At 40.8% G+C, this 22,946-nt stretch overlaps 1 protein-coding gene and 1 pseudogene across 1 annotated transcript in view; both read left to right on the forward strand.

The window, feature by feature from the left end:
* The first annotated feature begins 10,140 nt into the window (after positions 1-10,140).
* LOC115864878 (U6 spliceosomal RNA) lies at positions 10,141-10,240 on the forward strand (annotated as a pseudogene).
* Positions 10,241-14,450: 4,210 nt separating this feature from the next.
* HERC1 (HECT and RLD domain containing E3 ubiquitin protein ligase family member 1) overlaps positions 14,451-22,946 on the forward strand; it is a 215,321-nt gene continuing 206,825 nt past the window's right edge. The window contains exon 1 of the mRNA XM_060294157.1: positions 14,451-14,585. The gene's annotated coding sequence lies outside the window, so the exon portion shown is untranslated. The remainder of the gene's footprint in view (positions 14,586-22,946) is intronic.

The raw sequence follows: 22,946 nt of genomic DNA on the forward strand, positions 1-22,946 counted from the left end.
ATATAGCTGATTCACTTTGTTGTACAACAGAAACTAGCACAACCTTGTAAAGCATTTATACTCTAATAAAGATGTGAAAAAAATGTAAGTTGTTTCAAGCCACTGAATTTGTGGTAATTTGTTATAGCAGCAATAGGAAATGAATATAATATATATGATAAAACTGAAATGAATACTATACAATAAAAATTAATTTTCTAAAGTGTCAACTATTACAAGAGTGTTACCAAATACACTGGAATAATTATATATTTTCTTTACACTTATGCCCATGACATTTCCCCTTTGAATAAGGAAGAGGTTTGATTTTTAGCATTGGCTTTGGAGGAGGCAGATCTGAGTTTGCATCTCGGCCCCTCAGCTGTGTGCCCTTGGGCAAGTTTGTAAAAAACTTCTCTGATCTCCTAATCTACATATATGTGGACCATGAATATGATCATTTTCAGCTGCAGTGGGCCCCAAGAAGTAGACTGCTTTTTTTTTCTTAAATAATTTTTTTGAAATTTTAAAAATAATGTAACATTACAAACAGTATAGAAAGTGTAGAGGAAAACTCCCGTAATTCCTTCACCCTAACACAATAATTCTTTTGTGCATTCCCTTCCAGTCTTTTTTTCATATACCCATTTTGTTAGTCAAGATTCTTGGTTGGAAGTAACCAAAACCCAACTCAAAATAGCTTAGGTTAAAAAAAAAAGGAAATTTGTTGGTTCAGTAACTGGGAAGGGTACTGGCTATTGGAATAGCTAGATTCATGTGTTCAAGTGATGTTGTTAGGGTCCTGTGTATCTCCATGCCCTGGCTCTGCTTTCTTCTGTGTGGCTTCAGTATCCAGGGAGTTCTCTTCATGTGGGAAGAATGGCCAACAGCATGGTGACGCTTCTGTGGTCCTTAACAGCTCTTGATCGGAGAGGAAGTCAAAGTATCCATGTACCAAATGTCATGCTGAGACTGATTGGCCTTCCATGGGCCACATGCATTTCCCCTGGACAAACCGTTGTGGGTAGGGGAAAAGGGTATCATGATTGTCTGGGCTGGTGTCACTTGCCCACTCCTACCGGAAGGGATTGGAAGAAACAGTGTGATTGCTATACAACCAGGGGGAGGGGCAGTTCCTTTAACAAACATGAGGTGTTGGGCATGCAAAATCAGGAGCCATCCTCTATCTATATTTTATATCATGAGTAATTGGTACATCATTTCATAGTCTTCATAATGATCATTTTAATAGATTTAGGATTTCAGCATACTATGGTTTGCCTAACCCTTGTCAAATACTGTTGGCTACTTAGATTGCTATTAAAATTCCTCATTATAAATAATGCTGAAATGAACATTTTTTTGTGCAAATAGTTTTCTCTATAGGTTAGTTTATTTCTATAAGACAGATTCCCAGAAGAGGGATTGCTGGGTTAAAGGTGACAACAACTCATTTTGGCAAATTGTTTTCCAGGAGGGCTGCACAAATGTACAGGGAGCAGTGCAGCTGCTGAGCCTGAGAGGTAAAATTGTGCTCAGTCTCAGGCCTTGCAAACGGAGGTGGGTTAAAAGGACTCCACAAACCACTGTGCATTGAGGTCATGGCCAAAGCAACAAACAGGAAATATACTTACCCTGCTTCAAACTGAGATGAAATGCAAACTTACTTCTAGTTAGGGAGATGTGTATCAGAACAGTGAGACACCGTCTTTCATCCATTTGATTGGTAAAACTTGAAAGCACTGATCACATGCAGTGCTTCTTAGATTGGGGAAAGAGGCACCCTCATAATCAGCTGATAGAAATGGGAATTATTATGACATTTTGGGAAAATAATCTAGCAATATGGATTAAAATTGATCTGAGAACACCTTCATTGCATCATATAATTACCATTTCTTTTGTGGGGGGAACGTTTTTAAAAATTGAAATATAGTTGATTTACAATGTGTTCGTTTCTAGTGTGCAGCAAAGTGATTCAGTTATATATGTATATTATGTATACATGTATATATATACATATATATTCTTTTTTTTTTTTTTTTTGGCTGCGCTGGGTCTTTGTTGCTGTGCTTGGGCTTTTCTCTAGTTGCAGCGAGCGGGGGCTACTCTTCGTTGCGGTGTGTGGGCTTCTCATTGCTGTGGCTTCTCTTATTGTGGAGCACGGGCTCTAGGTGCATGGGCTTCAGTAGTTATGGCACTTGGGCTCAGTAGTTGTGGCTCGCGGGCTCTAGAGCACAGGCTCAATAGTTGTGGCGCACGGGCTTAGTTGCTCCGTGGCATGTGGGATCTTCCTGGACCAGGGCTTGAACCCATGTCCCCTGCATTGGCAGGCAGATTCTTAACTACTGCACCACCAGAGAAGCCCCAATATTCTTTTTCATATGGTTTATCACAGGATATTGAATATAGTTCCCTGTGCTATACAGTAGGACCTTGTTGTTTATCTGTTTTATAAAAAGTAGTTTGTATCTGCTAATCCCAAACTCCTAATTTATCACTCCCCTACACAATTTCCCCTTTGGTAACTGTAAGTTTGTTTTCTGTCTGTAAGTCTGTTTCTGTTTCATAAATAAGTTCATTTGTGTCATGTTTTAGATTCCATATAGAAGTGATATCATGTGGTATTTGTCTTTCTCTTTCTGACTTACTTCACTTAGTAGGATAATCTCTAGGTCCATCCATGTTGCTGCAAATGGCATTATTTCATTCTTTTTTATGGCTGAGTACTATTCCATTGTATATATGTACCACATCTTCTTTATCCGTTCATCTGTCAATGAATATTTAGGTTGTTTCGGTATCTTGGCTATTGTGAATAGTGCAGCTGCGAATATAGGGGTGCATGTATCTTTTTGAATTATAGTTTTGTCTGGATATATGCCCAGGAGTGGGATTGCTGGATCATATGGTAACTCTAGTTTTACTTTTCTAAGGAAACTTCATACTCTTCTCCATAGTGGCTCCACCAATTTACATTCCCACCAACAGTGTAGAAAGGTTCCTTTTTCTCCACATTCTCTCCTGCATTTGTTATTTGCAGGCTTTTTAATGATGGCCCTTCTGACCAATGTGAGGTGGTACTTTATTGTAGTTTTGATTTACATTTCTCTAATAATTAGCGATGTTGAGCATGTTTTCATCTGCCTGTTGGCCATCTGTATGTCTTCTTTGGAGAAATGTCTATTTAGGTCTTCTGCCCATTTTTTGATTTTTGTTGTTGTTGTTGTTATCAGGTATATGAGCTGTTTGTATATTTTAGAAATTAAGCCCTTGTTGGTCACATCATTTGCAAATATCTTCTAATCTTTTAGTTTTGTTTATGGTTTCCTTTGCTGTACAAAAGCTTAAGTTTGATTAGGTCCCATTTGTTTATTTTTTTTTAAATTTCTATTGCCTTGGGAGACTGACATAAGAAAACACTGGTACAATTTATGTCAGAGAATATTTTGCCTATGTTCTCTTCTAGGAGTTTTATGGTATCATGTCTTATATTTAAGTCTTTAAGCCATTTTGAGTTTATTTTTGTGTATGCTGTGAGGGTGTGTTCTAACTTCATTGATTTACATGTGGCCGTACAGCTTTCCCAACACCACTTGCTGAAGAGGCTGTCTTTTCTCCATTTTACATTCTTGCCTCCTTTGTTGAAGATTAATTGACAGTAGGTGTGTGGGTTTATTTCTGGGCTGTCTATTCTGTTCCATTGATCCATTAAAATACCATGCTGTTTTAATTACTGTAGCTTTGCAGTATTTCCTGAAGCCTGGAAGCGTTATGCCTCTGCTTTGTTCTTTTTCCTCAGGATTACTTTGGCAATTCTGCATCCCCAGAATTTATTCATCTTCTAACTGGAAGTTTGTACCCTTTGACAGACATCACCACTTTCCTCTCACCCTTCCACCCCCATTCCCTGGTAGACAACATTCTATGCTATGTTTCTGTAAGTTAGGCTTTTTTAGATTCTTTCTAATCTAAAATCCAATGTGAAAAAAAAGCACATCCTAATAGTTGAGAATTATGTTTTATTTGGGGCTTTACTGAGGACTATAGCCCAGGAAACAGCCTCTCAGATAGCTCTGAGGAACTGTTCTAAAGAGGTAAGGGAGAAGCCAGGATATATAGGAGTTTTCACTGGAAAAAACAAAAAAGTCAAAAAAAAAACCCAAAAATAAAACATGTAGTTGAACATTAAAAGATTACTGCTAGTAACAAAAACTGACATCTCAAGTTAAGATTTTAGTGCTTTTCTTTGTATGGGAAGATGAAAGAGTCTGGACTTATTGAAATTATTCCTTTGATATGCACCTTAACTATCTAGAGCCAGTATCCTGTTTTTCTCCATCCTGAATTCCCCTCAGAGTGCACCAACAGGGGCGAATGCAGTGGCTGATGGCTTTATGGTTGCAACATCCTTTGTTTACTGAAACAGCAGGTGACATTCTTTGTCCACAGTTCCACATATGAGATCACACGGTATTTGTCTCTCTTTGTCTGATTAATTTCACTTAGTATAACATCCTCAAGGTCCATCCATGTGTTGCAAATGGCAGGATTTCCTTCTTATGGCTGAATAATATTGTAGTATATGAGTGTATCAAATCAATACATTGTACACCTTAAACTTCCACAATGTTATATGTCAATTATATCTCAATAAAGCTGTTTAAAAAATTGATGTGAGAATCCCATTTTTGTGAATCTGTTCTACAAAAAGAAGGTATCAGGTCTGTTTCCTGTTGGCATCAGTTTCTCTTTCTTTACAGGTTATAGCTCCCTGCATGAGCTAGATCTATCATTTTCTTTGGTCTTATCTCCAGGAGGTGCCACACCCATCTTTGACTTAAACAACTAAGCATTTGATATGGACTATGTGGCAGAGGCAGCTAACTATCTCTAGTAGCTATTTTCCCTTTCTTCCTTTTAGTAATAGATCCCACAGAGCCTATGACCACTCAGTTAGAGACCACATAACCCAGTCTCCCTTACAGCTAGGTGTGGTCATGTGAATAAGTTTTGGCCAATAAGAGATAAGTGGAAGGAAAGTCTGCAAACTCCAGAGGTGAAGCCAGCGGATTTGTTCATCTAGAAATTTTGGCCTTTGAGAGATACAAATGAATATCTGCTGGCCTCTTGAACTGAGAAGAGATAGAATTGGGAGCCACAGGATGCTGCTTTCTGCCATGGGGACAATAAACAAGAAGAGGTGGTTTGCAAAGAATGGAGAATGGAGCAAATGCAAAACAAGAGGCAGGGTGGGGATACTGTGAGGTCTGACAGGTGCTCAGAGCAGCTGTCCCGGTCGTGGCTCTCATTCCTCATGAGCGGGGCCATGCTACTTCTGCCCTTGGGTCCTTTTAATAGAGTCCCCATTTTCCTTCAGCAAATTTGAATGATTTTTCCATTATTTGCAAGAAAAGGGGATTCATAAAGATATGGAATAAACAGATAACCCTTTCTTTTGTATATAGTAGCAAAGAAGTTATGGCAGGAAAATTTATTGAGTTGTTGTATTTTGCTTTGGCTGTTGTGGAAAAATTAGAAAGAATAAAAGCCATTTGTTTGTTTATTCTTGGGACTTTCCCCCCCTCTTCTAAGCAGGTAGACAGGCTTTGGGTTTCCTGCCTCAGAGGAAGTTTGAGCTATGGGGCTGCAAGAAGAAGTTACCTAAGGCAGCCTGCTGTCCTAGGTTTGAAGACATCTATTTTTTGTTTTGTTTTGTTTTGAGTATTTATTTATTTACTTATTTGGTTGCGCTGGGTCTTAGTTGCAGCAGGTGGGCTCCTTAGTTGTGGCTTGCAGGCTCCTTAGTTGTGGCTTGCGAACTCTTAGTTGCAGCATGCATGTGGGATCTAGTTCCCTGACCAGGGATTGAACCTGGGCCCCCTGCATTGGGAGCACAGAGTCTTATCCACTGCACCGCCAGGGAAGTCCCTGTCCTAGGTTCGGTTTCCAAAAGTTTGAGTTCCTTGGAGGGGATTCTAGAAGAAGGGAGAGAGGCTAATTATTCCAGTGTGGGATAGCTGGAAGCAGAGAGAGTGAAGGGAGAGTCCTTGATATCTCAAGGAGAAGGATGAAATTCTGTATATTCTGTGACTTTTGGCAACCTGTACCCTAATCTGGTCCCAGGGAGATTCCAGGACCTCAGAGGGGACCGGAAGCCTGCTGCATACAAAGAGATGGAATTTGGCTTTCCAGGCCTGTCACTTCCTGACAATAAAACTTTATTTATAAAAACATGGGAAGTTTGACAGGTTTGGCCTATAGGCCATAGTTTGGTAATTCTTGGATTAGAACATCATCATTTAGCTGCCCTCAGTGAATTAGTAGCTATGGACATTAGGAATCAGTAGATGTTAAGATCTTAAAAAGGCATTGTGTGCTTCCTGTGCTCTTGCCAAAGGGACCAAACTTGAGTCTAATCCAGTCTCTGGATGCAGCTACATATTTGCAGGAAATTTAAGGGACAGAGAAACATGTCGAACTGCACCAAGAATATGCAATCAGTAAAATCTAGACTGGGAAGTTGTACAAGTCAAAAGCATTCTTCAACAGATTGGGTACAGTAAAGGGATAGAGGGAGAGATATGGGTTGAAAGAGATTGGGAATGTATTAACTTGGAGAATGGGCAAGACTAAAGTCCAGGTTAGGGATGTACATTAGGGTGATTATTATAAAAATCAGGATCTGGGGAGGGTTGTGATTGGGAAGGGGCCCATGGATGGGGCTTCTGGAGTAGATGGCAAGATTCTATTTCTTGATCTGATGGTGGTGACATGAATGTTCACCTTAGTTTGTGCTATGCATTTTTGGGTTTCATTTGTTTTTTAATTTGGTGTTTTATTTTGCAGTTTTTGTTTGTTTTGTTTTAAACAGTTCTAAGGACAACATATAAGTCTGGCCTGCTAGGTGCCATGATTCTTTCTATGCACAGAGAGCTACTTTGGGAATGAAGCCATCCCAGAAGAATGCAGGGTCTAGAGACAGAATGTGAGACATAAAGTCCAAGATGATCTTGTGTGACTACCTGAATCTAGCCATTTCTGAAGATTGGTATATCCATGAAATTTTCAGTTATATGAACCAATAAAGTACCTTTTTATTTCTACTACTTTGGTTTGTAACCAGGAGTCCATCCACATATGTGTAGATCCTCAAAAGGATCTTGACTACTCTTTGTTGAATATTTCTCAAAAAAAATGATGGTTTTGTTGGATTTTTGGTGATTGCTTCGACTGTCTGCAGTAACTCACATTCACTGCCACACACAGGCAAAACCTGTTCTTCATTCTCTCCGTGCTCTAGAAAGCTTTATTCCATATTTCATAATGGTGCGGTCCATCGTCATCCACTAAGACACGGTCCATTGTGACCTTGTTTGAGGGTTGGCAGAGCTCACTGAGGGAGGGTATGGGAAGGAATGTTCTGCCAAGGGAGGATAAAGATCCCGTCACCTGGGGGGCTTCCCTGGTGGCGCAGTGGTTGAGAGTCCGCCTGCCGATGCAGGGGACACGGGTTTGTGCCCCGGACCGGGAAGATCCCACATGCCGCAGAGCGGCTAGGCCCGTGAGCTATGGCCGCTGAGCCTGCGCGTCCGGAGCCTGTGCTCCGCAACGGGAGAGGCCACAACAGTGAGAGGCCCGCGTACCGCAAAAACAAAACAAAACAAAACAAAACAAACAAACAGAAAGATCCTGTCACCTGGAACAGCTGGCACATTTGATGGGGTGGTCCGAAGTAAGGGGCAGTCATGTGTTTCAGGGACCTTTCATTTATTCATTCATTATGTATTTATTGATTTCCAGGCACTGCACATGACAGGCCCAGGCTCAGCTTTCAGGGAACTCACAGCTGGGGTGTGGAGTGGGATGAAGGGCTATGTGGTACAACCTGGGGAGCTCTCAGAGGCCTACTTGTCTCTGCTCTGACCCATCCCCCTCTTCATGGTTCTGAAATTTCTGTCATTCGATTTATATCTTGATATTGGTGCGATACTCCCAGGAAGTCCAGTTTAGAATGCAAATGTGTTAACTAGAGGGATGAGCACGCTTGAGGACACAATATCGATATGGTAAAGAGTAGGAGAAGACAGACACAATACATTTTGAGAAGAGAGTCTTTGGGAAGAGCTTGCAGCCTGCAGTCTGGAGCCCAGGTGCTGTCAAAGGTAAGCGAGAGGGATGGCCATGGGAGAAAGGGTAGAAGAAAGAGAAGTTGAGAACTGCCTATTAGTTCACCAGTTTTCTCAGGTTTCGGTAGTACCCATGCCTTGAGTATCTCTCCCTGGTAAGGAAGTGGGACTTACTATTTTGTATTCTTGACTCTGAAGTCAGACAGAACTGTGTTTGAATTCCAGCCTTGCTACTTACTAGCTGGTGACCTGTACCAGGTCACTTCGAAACTCTCAGCCTCAGTTTTCTTATCTGTATAATGCAGAGAAGATATTCACCTTACTGGGTGGCAGTGGAAGTAAAAGATGTTATCTAAAGAGCTCAGCAGAGGGCCCAAGCACATTGGTTTTTCTCAGTGAATGTTATTTCCTTCCCTTGGTTGAATAATCCCAGTCGTTTGATAGCATTCAGGTCAAAGAGAAGAGCAACTTCAAATGGCTCTTTAGATCAGCTATACAGATGAAACTTTTGGGGGTAGTTTTATCCTTTTAAAAAGAAAGAAAGGGAAACTTACCCCAATCTCATTCAGTTGGCATTCCGCAACCACATTTCTCAATATCCTACTTTCTAGTATTTTGTAGTATTTCTCTTCCTGGCCTATTTTAGCCCCTATTAAGTCAAGCCTAACTAACTGGCTCTATGTCAGAGACAAGGGGTCTTAGAGTTCTTCCCTTCCATTTGTTTTTGTTTTCTCAAAGTATTAGCTTTTGGTGCCCAAGGCAATCAGGAAATGAGGGGAGTTTCCCTTTCTGGGAAACAGATAATTAAAAATAACGGTGTATTGAGTGCTGGCTGTGCGCCAGGCAAATGGGCTCTGCATCTTACCAGTTTCTTTAATCTTTACAATAATCCTGTGAGTGGGGATTACTATCGCAGATTTATAGAGCCCTGTAGGGTTGACTTGAGGATTAAATGAAATAGGTTTGAAATGTGCTTAGAACATCTAGATTCAATAGATGTTAGCTGTCATTATACTATTATTTTTCAGTGAAGAAATTCAGGCTCAGTTGGGTTAAGATATCCACCTAAAGTCACCCAGCTAGAAGGCTGAAGAAGGATTCCAGGTCTTGCTGTGCAATGTCAGTGTAAGAGACCCTCTATGTTTTACATCTTGATTGAAATGACAGAACACTAATCACTTTGAACAATGACAAAAGTTTCAACCCTGATTTAACCTGATAATCCAGTGAATGTTCACCATAATTTTGGGCCAAAACATCTCCTCCCCTTCCTGATCACCCGATCTGCCCCTTGTACACATGCCAACTTCAGTCCTTCCAACTCCCAGAGCACAGCCTTACAAGACTCAACTGCTTTTCCAGACCCATCTCCCACTTCTTCTCAAACCATCAGAGAATACAATGGTGTACATTTATGGTGTGCCCTGCCCTTCCTCTTGGGCCCCTGGGATTGTTCTAGGGATGAGCACTGATCCCAGCCTGGCCAATTAGCACTTCTTTTCCCCTTAATTTCAAGCTTGAATTAAGAGTGGTAGTCCCTTTCTAATGGTGGCAATAGTAAGATGTAAAACTTGGGAGTGCTGTATTTCCTAATATATAAAGAAAGCCAGTCTTGAAAGAAACTGAAGCCAATGCAACAAGGGAAGCAAAGACGAAGCAAGAGAATTCTGATGGTGCTGAAGTTCCTGAAGCCTCTGCTTACTGCCCCCACCACTTTATGTTGACTGGTCAACAATTTTTTGGATTCCTTAAGCTAATTCTTCTCCTTTACTTTGCCAGGCAAATTCAGGTGGTAAGTTTCTGTCACTTGCAACCAGGAGTTCTGGATAACATAAATGCCACATGGCCACAGCTAAACTGGACTGCCTGCTCATTCTGAGCACACTTGTGCTTATGTTGTTCTTTGTGCCTAGAATGTTCCCCATTCCCACATGTCCAAAACTAACCACTCAGTCTTCAAGGCCCCATTTCTCATGAACTTTCCCTGGTCCAACATGTTGCAATTCAACTATCCCTCTTTTAAGCGCCCCAGTCCTTTAAAAAGGGGAAAAAAGTTCTTTTCGATACAGAGAAGATTAGCATGGCCCCTGTGGAAGGATGACATGCATATTTGTGAAGCGTTCCATATTTTTCAAATCTGTCTCAAGAGAATTATAATGTGTCTACGTCCTTTAGGCCCAGAGCCAATTAAATAAATTCTAACATTCCTTTTAAAAAAAAAGTTCTTTTATGGAACTTAGAACTTTCTAACTTGCATTACAATTATTTGTATATACACCTCCTCTACTAGTTTCTTGTATATACACCTCCTCTACTAGTTTCTTTCCAGAACAAAGATTTGCCTTGTTCGTCTTGTTCCCACTGTGCTACCACAGTATCTGGCACGGATAGCACTACATACATGTTAGTTTCCTTCTTCTTCCCTCCTCCTCACTGGAGGCACACTTTTTCCCCTACAGTTTCGTTTTCTTTCCTCAGCATCAATGTTCCATTCCTTGCTGCTGAGTGAGAAAATGTTCATCTGTGTGTGCCTCAGGCAGTTGTGTTTTGATGAAACAACACTCACAAACTGTTGTAAAAATAAGCTAATTTACCTAAAAATGGTAACTGCATTGCAGCCTTAAGGAGCTACGAGGGAAATGAATACTGGTGAGATAGTGGGCTGTCCTGGTATGTGTGATATTTCATTTAGAATATGGATTTCAAGTGGGAACTCTACAAGGTTTGCATTCAGCAAGAACGGACTGCATTTCCAAAAGAACTACCTGTCAATCTTGTGGTCCTATTTTTAGTATCCCTGCTTCCTTTCAAACCTCTTTGGCAGATCAATTATTTTTTAGGGAGAAAAGGGGTACCAAGTGTGTTCTCATATGTAGACACCCTTAAAAATTCTAGGCAACTTTTGTGGCCTGGAGGTTGGTGTATTGAGACTACATCATTATCAGAATATGTAACTTTTTCTATTTAGCTGTCAGCTCCCTTTTCAAATTCTACCACCTGGGTGAAGTTCTCTCTGTCTAGAAATCTTTTCTCTTTTCTGAGTTCTGAGAATATTTATTTTCTGCACCATCTTTTAGCTCATATCATACTGCTTTTTATTGATGGCTGGTTTTGTTTGTTTTGTGCAAGTCTTTGTCTTCCAGAATAATTTTAATTGGTCCTTGGGTTTGGTAAGTTTCAAATTTTACAGGTACTCAGAGAAAACTGCAATAGTTACACTCTGTTCAAAGGATGATATATTCCAGAGGACCTACTAAAATACCTATCATACATCTATAAATATCAAGTTACAATAAACATCTTGCCCTTCCTTTGTATCCTCCTTCTCTGGTGGAGCAGTAGGGTAAACACGTTTCAGAAGTTGGGTGCCTAACTTTACAATTTTGCTCATTCAACCAACAAAAAAATACAGGGCAATGGAATCCACATTGTTGGTTATTTAGCTATCTTTTCACGGAGATTTATCTCCACCTTCAGTCTTTAGGACCTGAGAGGGCACGGACCTACTTTGTACAGCCTACAGTTCCAGCATGATGTCTTACACAGAGTAGGCACAAATAAATGTGAGAAATAATTGAATAATATATACACTCTCTTGGAGTTTCTTTGTGGGGAACATGATTAAGAATAAAGTGCTAATAGCTATCTCAAAGTCTTTTCGTAAAAAAGTGGAGTATAAAGAAACACATAAAAATAAGGGGGCTTCCCTGGTGGCACAGTGGTTGAGAGTCTGCCTGCCGATGCAGGGGACACGGGTTCGTGCTCCGGTCCGGCAAGATCCCACATGCCGCTGAGCGGCTGGGCCTGTGAGCCATGGCCGCTGGGCCTGCGCGTCCGGAGCCTGTGCTCTGCAAGGGGAGAGGCCACAACAGTGAGAGGCCCGCGTACCGCAAAAAAAAAATAAATTAATTAATTAATAATAAGGTATTGTTTTCACATTTTGGAAAAGCTTCTTGGCCTCTGATAGGCAGTATTACCTGGATCAGAAGGACTGGCTGAAGGGAACTCCTGGAGACCAAGTATGTGAGGGGGAATGCATTCTCTTTTTCTGGTGTTTAAAAAGAAGCTGTAAGAACAAAATGTTTCTAATTAAGATACCACTGATCTTTCCCTCCATTAATTCCATCTTTCTTCAAAGCTAATGGGTATATACAATGACTTCACATCAAAGACTCTTTTCTAATGGTTTAGGAGATGTGCGTTTTATTAGAACAAAGCAGAACTCACAACCCACAACAGAGCAATTTGTTGAAGTTATTTTAGAGTTGATTTACGGATCACTCTTTAGGAAATGGACTGGATCCTCATTATGTGTGCTATCTTTCTAAACCTTCTCCAAGAAGTGTTTCAGCTGTGCTTCCTCTCACTCAATCCTTCCCCCATACACTTATCACTTGCAGTCTCCTCACATGGCATTATACTTACCTATTTTCTTCCCTTCCTCCTCCCATTACACCATAAGCTCCTTGAAGACAGGTATTAAAGCTTGCTCAACTTAGTATATTCAGTGTCTTGCACAAGTGCCTGGTTTATGATAGGCATTCAACAAAGATCTGTTAAATGAATGGATGAATGAAAATAATGTGTCACATTTATAGAGAGTTTTAGGCTTGCAAGTACTTTCCTATGTTATTTGACTCCCATGATACTCCGAGGCAGGCAAGATACCCATTATTAGCCGTATTTACAGGTTAGAAAGGCTGTAAAAAAAAAAAAGTTACACACATAATAAGGCCTAGCATTTAATAAGTAATTAATATGTGCCAGGAGCTTTACATATATATATATATATTTTTTTTTTTTTTGCTGTACGCGGGCCTCTCACTGTTGTGGCCTCTCCCGTTGCAGAGCACAGGCTCTGGACGCACAGGCTCAGCGGCCATGGCTCACGGGCCTAGCCGCTCCGCGGCATGTGGGATCTTCCCGGACCAGGGCACGAACCCGTGTCCTCTGCATCGGCAGGCGGACTCTCAACCACTGCACCACCAGGGAAGCCCCTTTACATATATTTTACTCCTCACAGGAGCCCTGTGATAATAAGAACTAACATTGTGAGTTGACATATAAGGACCTGAGGTTCGGAGAGGTCAAGCAACTTCTCCAGAGTCACACACCTGGTAAGTGGGATTCCAGAATTCTCACCTATGTGACAGTGAAACAAATTATTTGACAGTGAGTCAAAAAACTTAGGCTAAACTGCGTCGCATATATCCAGCTTATCTCCACATATATCCATGGGGCAAGCACTCCCTCTTCTGCCTATATCACAATTTTTTACATTAGTGACACATACATGGCCTGTATGCTGCATATTCCTCATATGTCCCCAGTTAGATTGTGAACTTCTGGAGGGCAGCGATCGGCTCCATGACCTCAGAAAGTTAGACATAACTGCTGCTCGTTAGAAAATTTTCAACGAAGGATACCAGGATGGTGGCTATAAATGCGGAGTCTTGGAGTAAGAACAGGTACAGAAGGAAGACAGGGACCGGTGTATTCATTCCACAACTTAATGAGCACCTGGGCCGGTGTTAGGTGCTGGAGACACAGTGATGACTAGGCCAGTCAGGGTCCCTCCACTCATGAGACTTCACTGTAGAGGTCGAGGTCAAGGTCAAGATCAAAGTCATAATTTACCTCTGTGTTCCTCAGTGGAAAAAAGAGGGGTCGCAGGCCCCAGCATCTGCAGGGTTTTGGCAGTCCTGCAGCACAAATTCATGAATAAAAAGCTAGAAGTAACTCAAGTGAACCGCTTTCATGTGATTGAACTTGACCGGCCAGAAGTCTTGGGCTGGCTGGTGTGGGAGATAAAGAGCGCAGAGCGCGTGGCGCGAGTCCGAGATAAAGGGGTGTGGCCGCCTAGCCTCTGCAGCCAGTTTTTCCACGCGTCGCTCCTTCTGGCAGCAACAGGACGCGGGGCAGTAGGGTCTTCCAGGCCCACCACGAGGAAAAGGGGGCGCGTTGGCTGGCCCCCGTACTGCTCACCGCCGTTTATGAAACGCCCCCCAAATGTGCCTCATGCGGAGTCCGATCCTCGCGGACGCACCGAGCTGCCTGGCCTCTGCGCTGAAAGGTGAGGGCTGCGCGGTAACTGGGTGTTCTTAGAATCTGGGCTTCCCACCCCCATCCATGATTAAATCCCAGTCTCTTTTCCCGTTCTCCTGCACCCTGGCCCGAACACTCCTCCACCGAGCACTCCTCCCCCACCTACTCTTGCCTCCCGCGCTAGGCCTGGGGGCGGGGCGCGGGCTCCAGGCTGCGCGAGAGTTCCGCCCAAGTCCCGCGAGACTCCCCGGCCGCCGCCGCTGCTGCTGTTGCTGCTGCCGCTGCTGCCGCCGCCGCCTCCTACGTCTTTCCCTTTGACAAGTCGCCGCTGCTGCAGCAAAAATAAAGGACGCGGCCACCGCAGCCGCTGCTGAGCCTGGCTCGGGTCGCCGGAGCCGCGCCCCACCCCCGCCAGCTCTGGAGCCGCGTATGGTAACGCCTTCTCTTCTGTGCTGCAGGCCGCCTGTGCGTGCGCCCAGCTGGCCCGGCAAGGCCAGCCGGAGCCGTTCGCGGGCCGCCGCCGAAGGGGGCCACTGGGGTCCTGGGTGGGAGGCAGGCAGAGGCCTGAGGAAGCCCTCCCGGCGCGGTGCGGCTCCTCGGCCCCTGAGGCCTCTCGCTGCCCGGGCGGCTACAGAGCCGCGTTAGAAGCCGAGCGGCTGGCCCGAGAGGGCGGAGGAACCCGCCCCTCTGGCGGCTTGCTGTATCAGTCCACGGGCCTCGGGGGTCGCGTCTCTGACCTCCCCCACTCCTTTATCTGCTAAGGAGAGTCCCGCCCCCCACCGGGGCTCGGACCGCGGGGTGGGGTGGCGGCCCGACTCTATTTCGGGATCCGAGGAGAGCCGCGACCTGGGTGCCCCCCGTCACCCTCCACCTTTGGAGGGGTGGAGGTTGGGACGACGTGTCTTTCCCTTTTGCTCTGCTTTTTGGGTGGGGGCAGCTTATTATCTGGTAAACCTTTTTTCAAATCTGCCTTTATAAAATAACAATTTATAAAGCTTTTGCTACTGGGAGGGGAGACGAGATACATTGTTAAGTCTCTGGGGTGAGATGAGGAGGATGAAGAGTGGAGCTGTCTCAGGGAACATAGTGAAACCTTTTCTGTGATGGGTGGCAGGTTCTTGGGAGACACAGGAGGACCGGAGCTGGTACGATCTCTCCCAGGAGGTTATGTAAAAGACATGCTGTGCATCCTAGAGAGCTGTGAAACACAGGGACAGAATTTTGCATTAATTTAACAATGGTTTCTATAATGCAGTAGAAAATATGGATACTCAGAATAATAGGAATACCAAATCTGAACACACTGACCCATCCTCGTAATTCCATTTCCAGAGGTAGCATTTCATGGTTAACATTTTGGTGTATTTCCTAACAGACACTTAACAGTTTTTGGCTCATCCTTGACTGGGACTTCCCCATTCTATACATGTTGGAAAAATGATTTGTTTTATTTGAGTCACTTCTTTGACCTGCTTGATTAAAACTGGTTACTTGTTCATTAGCACGGGCTGTACTCTGTCATCACTATCTCTTTCATTGGGCCCTCTTCCAAAATGATTATTAGGTAAATGCTTTTAAAAAAAGAAAACATTAAAAATTATTATTTACTTGGATCTAGGACATATGTGTCTTTACAGTTCTGCCTGTGGTGGGTGCTGTAAAGGAGTAGTATTTGTGGAAAGCAAATAAACTTTGATTATTATGGTGGGAAGAAACCTGTTTACTTCAAGGCTTTATAAAATTGGCTCCCATTGGTTATTTTTAGACCCGAATCATTGTGTGGCATTGTTTGTTTCATAGTGCTTTTGTGATTGGGATGGGATGGGATGGGGTGGGATGGACATTGATTATGTAGATTTCTATAGTGTGTGTTTATACAAGCAAAATTGAGTGTCCTTGGTACCTGTGTGCATATATATGTACACACATGTGTATTAAGCACCTGTACGCATTCATAAATCTTGGAAGTGAGTTAAAATGTATTGTTACATTATTTGAAGAAAGAAAGCATTAGGTTGGGCAAAGAATAGTCTTGCAATATTTCCCCCAAATCACATGACAGTTTTATATGGCAGAATGAGACATCTAGGGAGGTTGAAAATCTGGAGGCTTTTAAAAATAGGATAGATTGTCATCTATCTGGGGTTGTCATTGGAATGGCCTATTAAGGCCTCTTGTAATTCTAAACTTTTATGAATTTTGCTTTCCCTAAGGTTCTTATCACTTTGCTTCTTAAATTTCTAGTCATGCTGTTTGCTCGTGACACTTACCCATTCATTTGCTCGTCATGTATTCCACTCCCAATGCAGGCATCGTGGTGGTGCGTGGAGGAGAAAGCAAATGTAAACATGTCACTTAATCTGTTTATTAATATAAACATCTGAAAATCTTATTTGATAAAAGGAATTTCAGAAGACTTGTTGATTAGGCTGGGTTGGTTAGTAGAGGATGCAAATAATAAATACAGTACAATTCTAATGTCCCAAGCATTTTTTCCCAAAAAAGATGAAATTACTCAATATTTGAAATTTAAAAAAAAAAGACTGCATACATTGAACAGCTGATTTTTTAAAATTCAGATTTTCAGAACTTAAAATAACAATGATGATGACTTTGTAGTTTAGGGTGTGGAGAGAAGTTTGTATTAGGATAAAAGCAAATTGACTTGAGAAAAACCTTGAATTTTATGGTTGGACGACTATGTGATAATAAGTAACAAACTTACTGTAATCTATTGACAGTTTTTTATGTAAATAAAACTTTGGCTTAACAGACAAATGAAATATGTTATTTTGGGCACATACTACAGATTATCACGATATTGAAAACATAAAAAAAAATTGGTTGTTTTAACAGAAGTTTGCAAAGCCAGCAAAGTTGCAACAGCAGCAAATTTTTTTTGACTAAAAAGGCAGAAGGTATAAAAAACATAACATAGGTAATTTACTTTTTAGATGCCCGATCTGGTTTTTATGATTTTAGTTTGTTCTGCTGTCACTTACTAGACCCTCTAAATTAATGGGAATATTAAATTCCAGATGAGATCCCTGAGCAAGGGAATAAGACATTCGCATAAGATGATCGATTGATGGATTTTATTTATTTTTAACTTTATTTTGAAATAATGTTAGACTTACAGAAACGTTGCAAAGATAGTACAGAGAGTTCCTATATACCATTCACATAGCATCCTCTATTGTTGAAGACTTACATAACAATGATCAAACCCAGGAAATTCGCATTGGTGAAATATTATTAACTAAACTACAGACTTTATATGAATGTCACCAGTTTTTCCCCAATATATATATATTTTTTCTCTTCCGGGATCTAATCCAGGATCCCACATTGCATTTAGTTGTTAATATCTTCCTCGTCTTGTCTACAATCTGTGACAGTTCCTCTGTTTTTCCTTGTCTTTCATGACCTTGACACTTTTGATGAGTACTAGTCGGTTATTTTGTATAATATTTCTCATTTTGGGTTTGTCTGATGTTTTTCTCATGATTAGATTGAGGTTCTGTATGTTTGCAAGAAAACTACAAAAGGGATGTGTCCTCACTGCATCATACTAGAGGGTACATGGTGCTGATATGTCTTATTGCTAGTGATATTTTAACCTTGATTGCTTTATTAAGGTGAACTCTGCTGTATTCTCCACTATAAAGTTACTATTTTTCTTTTTGTAATTGATACATATCTTAAGGGAGATACTTTGAGACTATGCAGATAGTTTCTCCTTAAACTTTCTCCCCCTGATTTTAGCAACCATTTGTGGATGTTGTCTGCAACAGTTATTACTGTGGTATTTGCCTACTGGTGATTTTGTTATTTCCCTCGTTCCTTTTACATTTATTATTGGAATTCTTCTGTAAGAAAGAGATGTCCCTTCCTCATTTATTTGTTAAATTATTTATTTTTATAAGTATGACTTCATGGATATTTATTTTATTCTACAGATTCTACTTCAATAGTATCATTATCTTATTGCTCAGATTCTTCCAGTTTTGGCCATTAGGAGCTCTTTCGGGTTGTCCTCCACCCTTTTTTGAGCACTTCCTTATATTCTGGCACCACAGGCTATATTCCATGCTGATCTTGTATTTTTCCTTGTACCTGTCCTGAAATCAACTACTTCTCTAAGGAGATCTGGTTCCTTTTATTGGAGAACAGAATTTAAATCAAGATCTGAATGCTAGGTATGCTCACTGGGGTGTCATTGCTCCTAGGCCCTCAGAGGACAGAGCTAGGAGACATATGTATATATACTAACCTGCTCACACATGCTGGCAGACACACACACACACACACACACACACACACACTTATTTCTGTATTTGTCTTTCTCTATATTTTAAAAACCATATTTGAGTTCATATTAATATCTTGTATTCCAGTCCAACACCACAAGGTTCATTCCAACCTTTTCTTTTTATTTATTTAATTAATTTTTATTGGCGTATGGCTGCTTTACAATGTTGTGTTAGTTTCTGCTGTACCAACCGTTTCTTATTTGTAACTTTTTTCCTGACAGTGAGAAACCTGCCTCTCATTATCTATAATACTGTATACTAATTTATTTGTTCAATTTTAGAATGCACATCAAGTAGTGACCGATTGCTAACCCTTATGAGAAACATATTTACCAATGAGTGCAGTATTTGTATACATGTTTTTTTTCTTGTCTTTAGCCTTGCAGTATGTAGTCAACATACTGTTTTTCAAAGTTACTTAGGTTAATTCTTTTGTTCCTCACTTCCTTTAGTGTGGTTATATTATTCATCTGTAATGCAGTTCTCATTCTTTGTATCCTATTTTGGGTTCCTCCAATTCTGATTGATTTTATTTCTTTTGGTATATGAAACATTACTGCTACTAAACATTACATTAAAAAACATATACTCATAATTGTCACTCCTTATTCCTACTACCCTATTCCCATTCCCTCCCCTCCCCCTTTTCCCCACCTGTTTTCCATGCCCTTAGGCAACCAGCTTCTTTAGTTTCTCGTTTATCCTTCCATTATCTTTTACACAGATGAACAGATTGTGTTTTTTTGGTATTCCTTTTTTCCTTGCATGCAGTTTTTTAAATTGAGATACAATTCACAAAACACAAAGCTCACCCTTTTGAAGTGTACAAATCATTGTTTTTTAGTCTATTCATAAGGTTGTGCAACCATCACCACTACCTAATTTTAGAACATTTTCATTATCCGGAAATGAAACCCTGTATTCATTAGTAGTCACTTCCTATTCCCCCTTCTCCAGCCACTAGTAACCATACTTTCTGTTTGTATGAATTTGTCTATTCTGGACATTTCATGTAAATGGAATCATATGATATGTGGACTTTTGTGCCTGGCTTCTTTCACTTAACATAATCTTTTCTATGTTCATCTATGTTATAGCATGTGTCAGTACTTCATTCTTTTTATGGCTGAATAATATTCCATTGTATGACTATACCACACTTTGTTCATCCATGCATCAGTTGCTGGACATTTGGGTTTTCTTTTCTTTTCTTTTTTCTTTTTTGGCTATTATGAACATTCAGGTACAAGTTTTTATGTGGACGTATGTTTTCAATTCCCTTGGGTATATACCTAGGAGTGGAATTACCGGGTTGTATGATAACTTTTTGAGGAACTGCCAAACTCTTTTTCCCATTCCCTTCTTTCTTATATGAAGAGTGGCATGTTATAGATACTTTTTGCACCTTTTTTTCAACTTACTAGTATGTCCTGGAAATCACCCCAACAGTTCATTCTTTTGAAGAGATAGTCTTTTGATATTCTCCATTCTTTTTTTAAAAAAATTAAAAATTTTTGATTTATTTATTTTTTGGCAGCACCATGTGGCTTATGGGATTTTAGTTCCCTGGCCAGGGATCTAATGCAGGGTCCCAGTAGTTAGAGCGCTGAGTCCTAACCAGTGGATCACCAGGGAATTCCCAGATATTCTCCATTCTTTTTTACAGCTGTATAGTACTCTACTGTGTAGATGTATCCTAAGTTATTCAGTCATTCTTTTATATGTGAGCACTTAGGTTGTTTCCTATATTTTGCAGTTATAAACAAATTTGCAGTAAGTGACCTGTGAATATATATTTTTGTAGTGTAAGAGATGTATCTTCAGGGTAGATTCCTGTAAGTGGGATTGCTGGGTCAAAAGTTCTGTGCATATGTAGTTTTGTTAGGTATTGCCAAATTTTCCTCCAGGAGTGTTGTAATAATTTGTGTTCCCACCAGTAATGTATGAGAGCACCTGTTTTCACCACAGCCTTACCAACAGAATGTGTTGTTGTGCTTTTTAATATTTTTGTTTTTGCCAGAGATGAGTGATTTTAAAAAATGCCCTGCAGTCATTTCAGTGACCGGAACCCATCGTGGAAGGGCACTTAATGCCTGCTGTTGGCAGGTTTTTTTTTTTTTTTTGGTCGCGTTGGGTCTCCATTGCTGCGTGCGAGCTTTCCCTAGTTGTGGCGAGCGGGGGCTACTCTTCATTGTGGAGCACGGGCTCTAGGCGTGCGGGCTTCAGTAGTTGTGGCTCTAGGGCTCTAGAGCGCAGGCTCAGTAGTTGTGGCAAGCGGGCTTAGTTGCTTCGTGACATGTGGGATCTTCCTGGACCAGGGCTCGAACCTGTGTCCTCCGCATTGGCAGGCGGATTCTTAACCACTGCGCCACCAGGGAAGTCCCGTTGGCAGGTTCTTACAGCTTGAAAATGAAATATATTGTCCACTAATACTGTACTGATGACCTGTAGGTTATTTTGTGCAGGGGAAATTGACTAGAAGGCAATTTCCGATCTAGCCAGGATTGCTCATTTGAAACTTTTTGCATTTAATGGAGTTGCTGCATTGATTCATAATACCTGTGCTCTTGTGGAGTTTAACAAAGGATAACTGAAATTGTAAGGAGAATATTTTTTCCTCTAGAGTATGTATGAGATAGTAATTATTGGTTCACATTGTATGTTAGTTATTTTGAACAGGACATACAGTACATATTGACACTATGGTATGGTAATTATTTGAACAGTAATGGCTTTATCTGGAATCTGTTTTATTTCCATAAGAAAGAAGGCCAGTCTTAAGGAAGAAGAAATCGAGAGTTTAAAGTTCTGGATTAGGATAATCCTATCAGATTTTAGTGGTGCCAAGAAACTAAGACAACATGAAAAACATCTCCATCTTACAAGGTAACAGGTTCTTCTGCTCAGGGAGGCTGGAAATTTAGGTTCTTTCACCAAAAAGGACATTGTTCCAGGTGCTTGGAACACATTAATGAAAAAACAAATATTCTTGCACTGGAGGAGCTTATATTCTAGTGTTTTTCTGATGAATTGATGTTCTCAGGAAAACAGATGATGAGTGCTGATTGTGAGTAGAATCAGCAGAGGTCTGGTGTATTCTTACAATCACCTTTAGTGGTATAAAACCCTCAAATAACACTTTATTTTACTGGTTACAAAGCAAAGCCATGAAAAGGTTTCCACAAGATGGTAACTTATGTTGTTCACCAATCTTTTTTTCTCTCATTTTAAGTGATTCCTACCACTAGTAGTAGTAGTAGTAGTAGTATTAGAATAATAATAATAACAATAGAATAATAGTATATATAGTGTAGTTTTTTTCTCATCTGGGATTCCATGAGAGAACTAAACCCTAATGTTCTAGGACATTTGAGCATTAATTGTATGTGAAGAATAAACTTCTCTCCAGTGCACCTAGAATGGCACTAGTTATCTACTGTCCTTGGGAGAGTTGAAAAAGATTCATTCCAATATTCATTTCAAGTTCTATGGTTCAGATGATGAACCCGGTTGAGAAAGGTCATAGTCATTATAGTTAATTAGATATTTTGTTTGTTTGTTTTTCTAACTTATTACCACTTATTAGTAGAGTGATGTTGGATAAGTTTTTATCTCTTAGCCTATTTTCTGATCTATAAAATGGGAATGATGATAGTTGCTACCTCATAGGGCTCATGTGAAGATTAAACAAAAAAGTTTTTCCCATCTACATTTATCCATTTCTGTGGCTTTAAGAACTATCTAAATGTTGATTGACTTCCACATTTATATCTTCAGCCCTGACCCCTTTCCTGAGGTACAGTGTCATAGTTCATCTGCTTATTCCATATCTCATTTGGCTGTCTAAAAGGCTTCTCAAACTAAATTTGCACAACACAGAAGTTGTGATTCCTGTCCTCACCATTTCCTCCCAATGTGCCCTTAGTAAATGGCAGGACCATTTACCTAGTCACTCAGGCCAAAAGCCTAGGTGTCACATGTGATTCTTTTCTTTTCTTTATACCCTATAATCAGCCCATCAGCAAATCCTCTTGGTTCTGTCTTTTGAATATATTTCTAATGTGATCAGGTATCATCATCTCTACCTTATTACTCTGGTCTAAACCACCATCATGTCCTGGTTAGATAATTACAAGAGTCTCTTAACTGTTTTCCCTGTTTTCTCACTTGACCTCCTACAGTCTATTCTGCCGTTTCACAGCTAGAATGATCTTTTTAACTGTTCATCAGATAAGCCACTCCTCTATTTAATACTTTATAATGACTTCCTTTTATAATTAAAATAACAGGCAGATTCCTGGCCATGGCCTGTAAAGTCCTCCATGATGTAGTCCCTGTCTCCTTCTCTCTGTTCACTCCACTTCTGCTACACTGAACTTTGCTATGTTCTTTGATTATGCCAGGTGCATTCCCAGGGCTTAATACTTGTTCTTGCTCTGTTCTTCCCTCAGGTCTTTGTACTGCTTGCTCCCTCACGTCA

The sequence above is a fragment of the Globicephala melas genome, chromosome 2 (assembly GCF_963455315.2).
Source record: "Globicephala melas chromosome 2, mGloMel1.2, whole genome shotgun sequence".
In the NCBI taxonomy this organism is placed as follows: Eukaryota; Metazoa; Chordata; class Mammalia; order Artiodactyla; family Delphinidae; genus Globicephala; species Globicephala melas.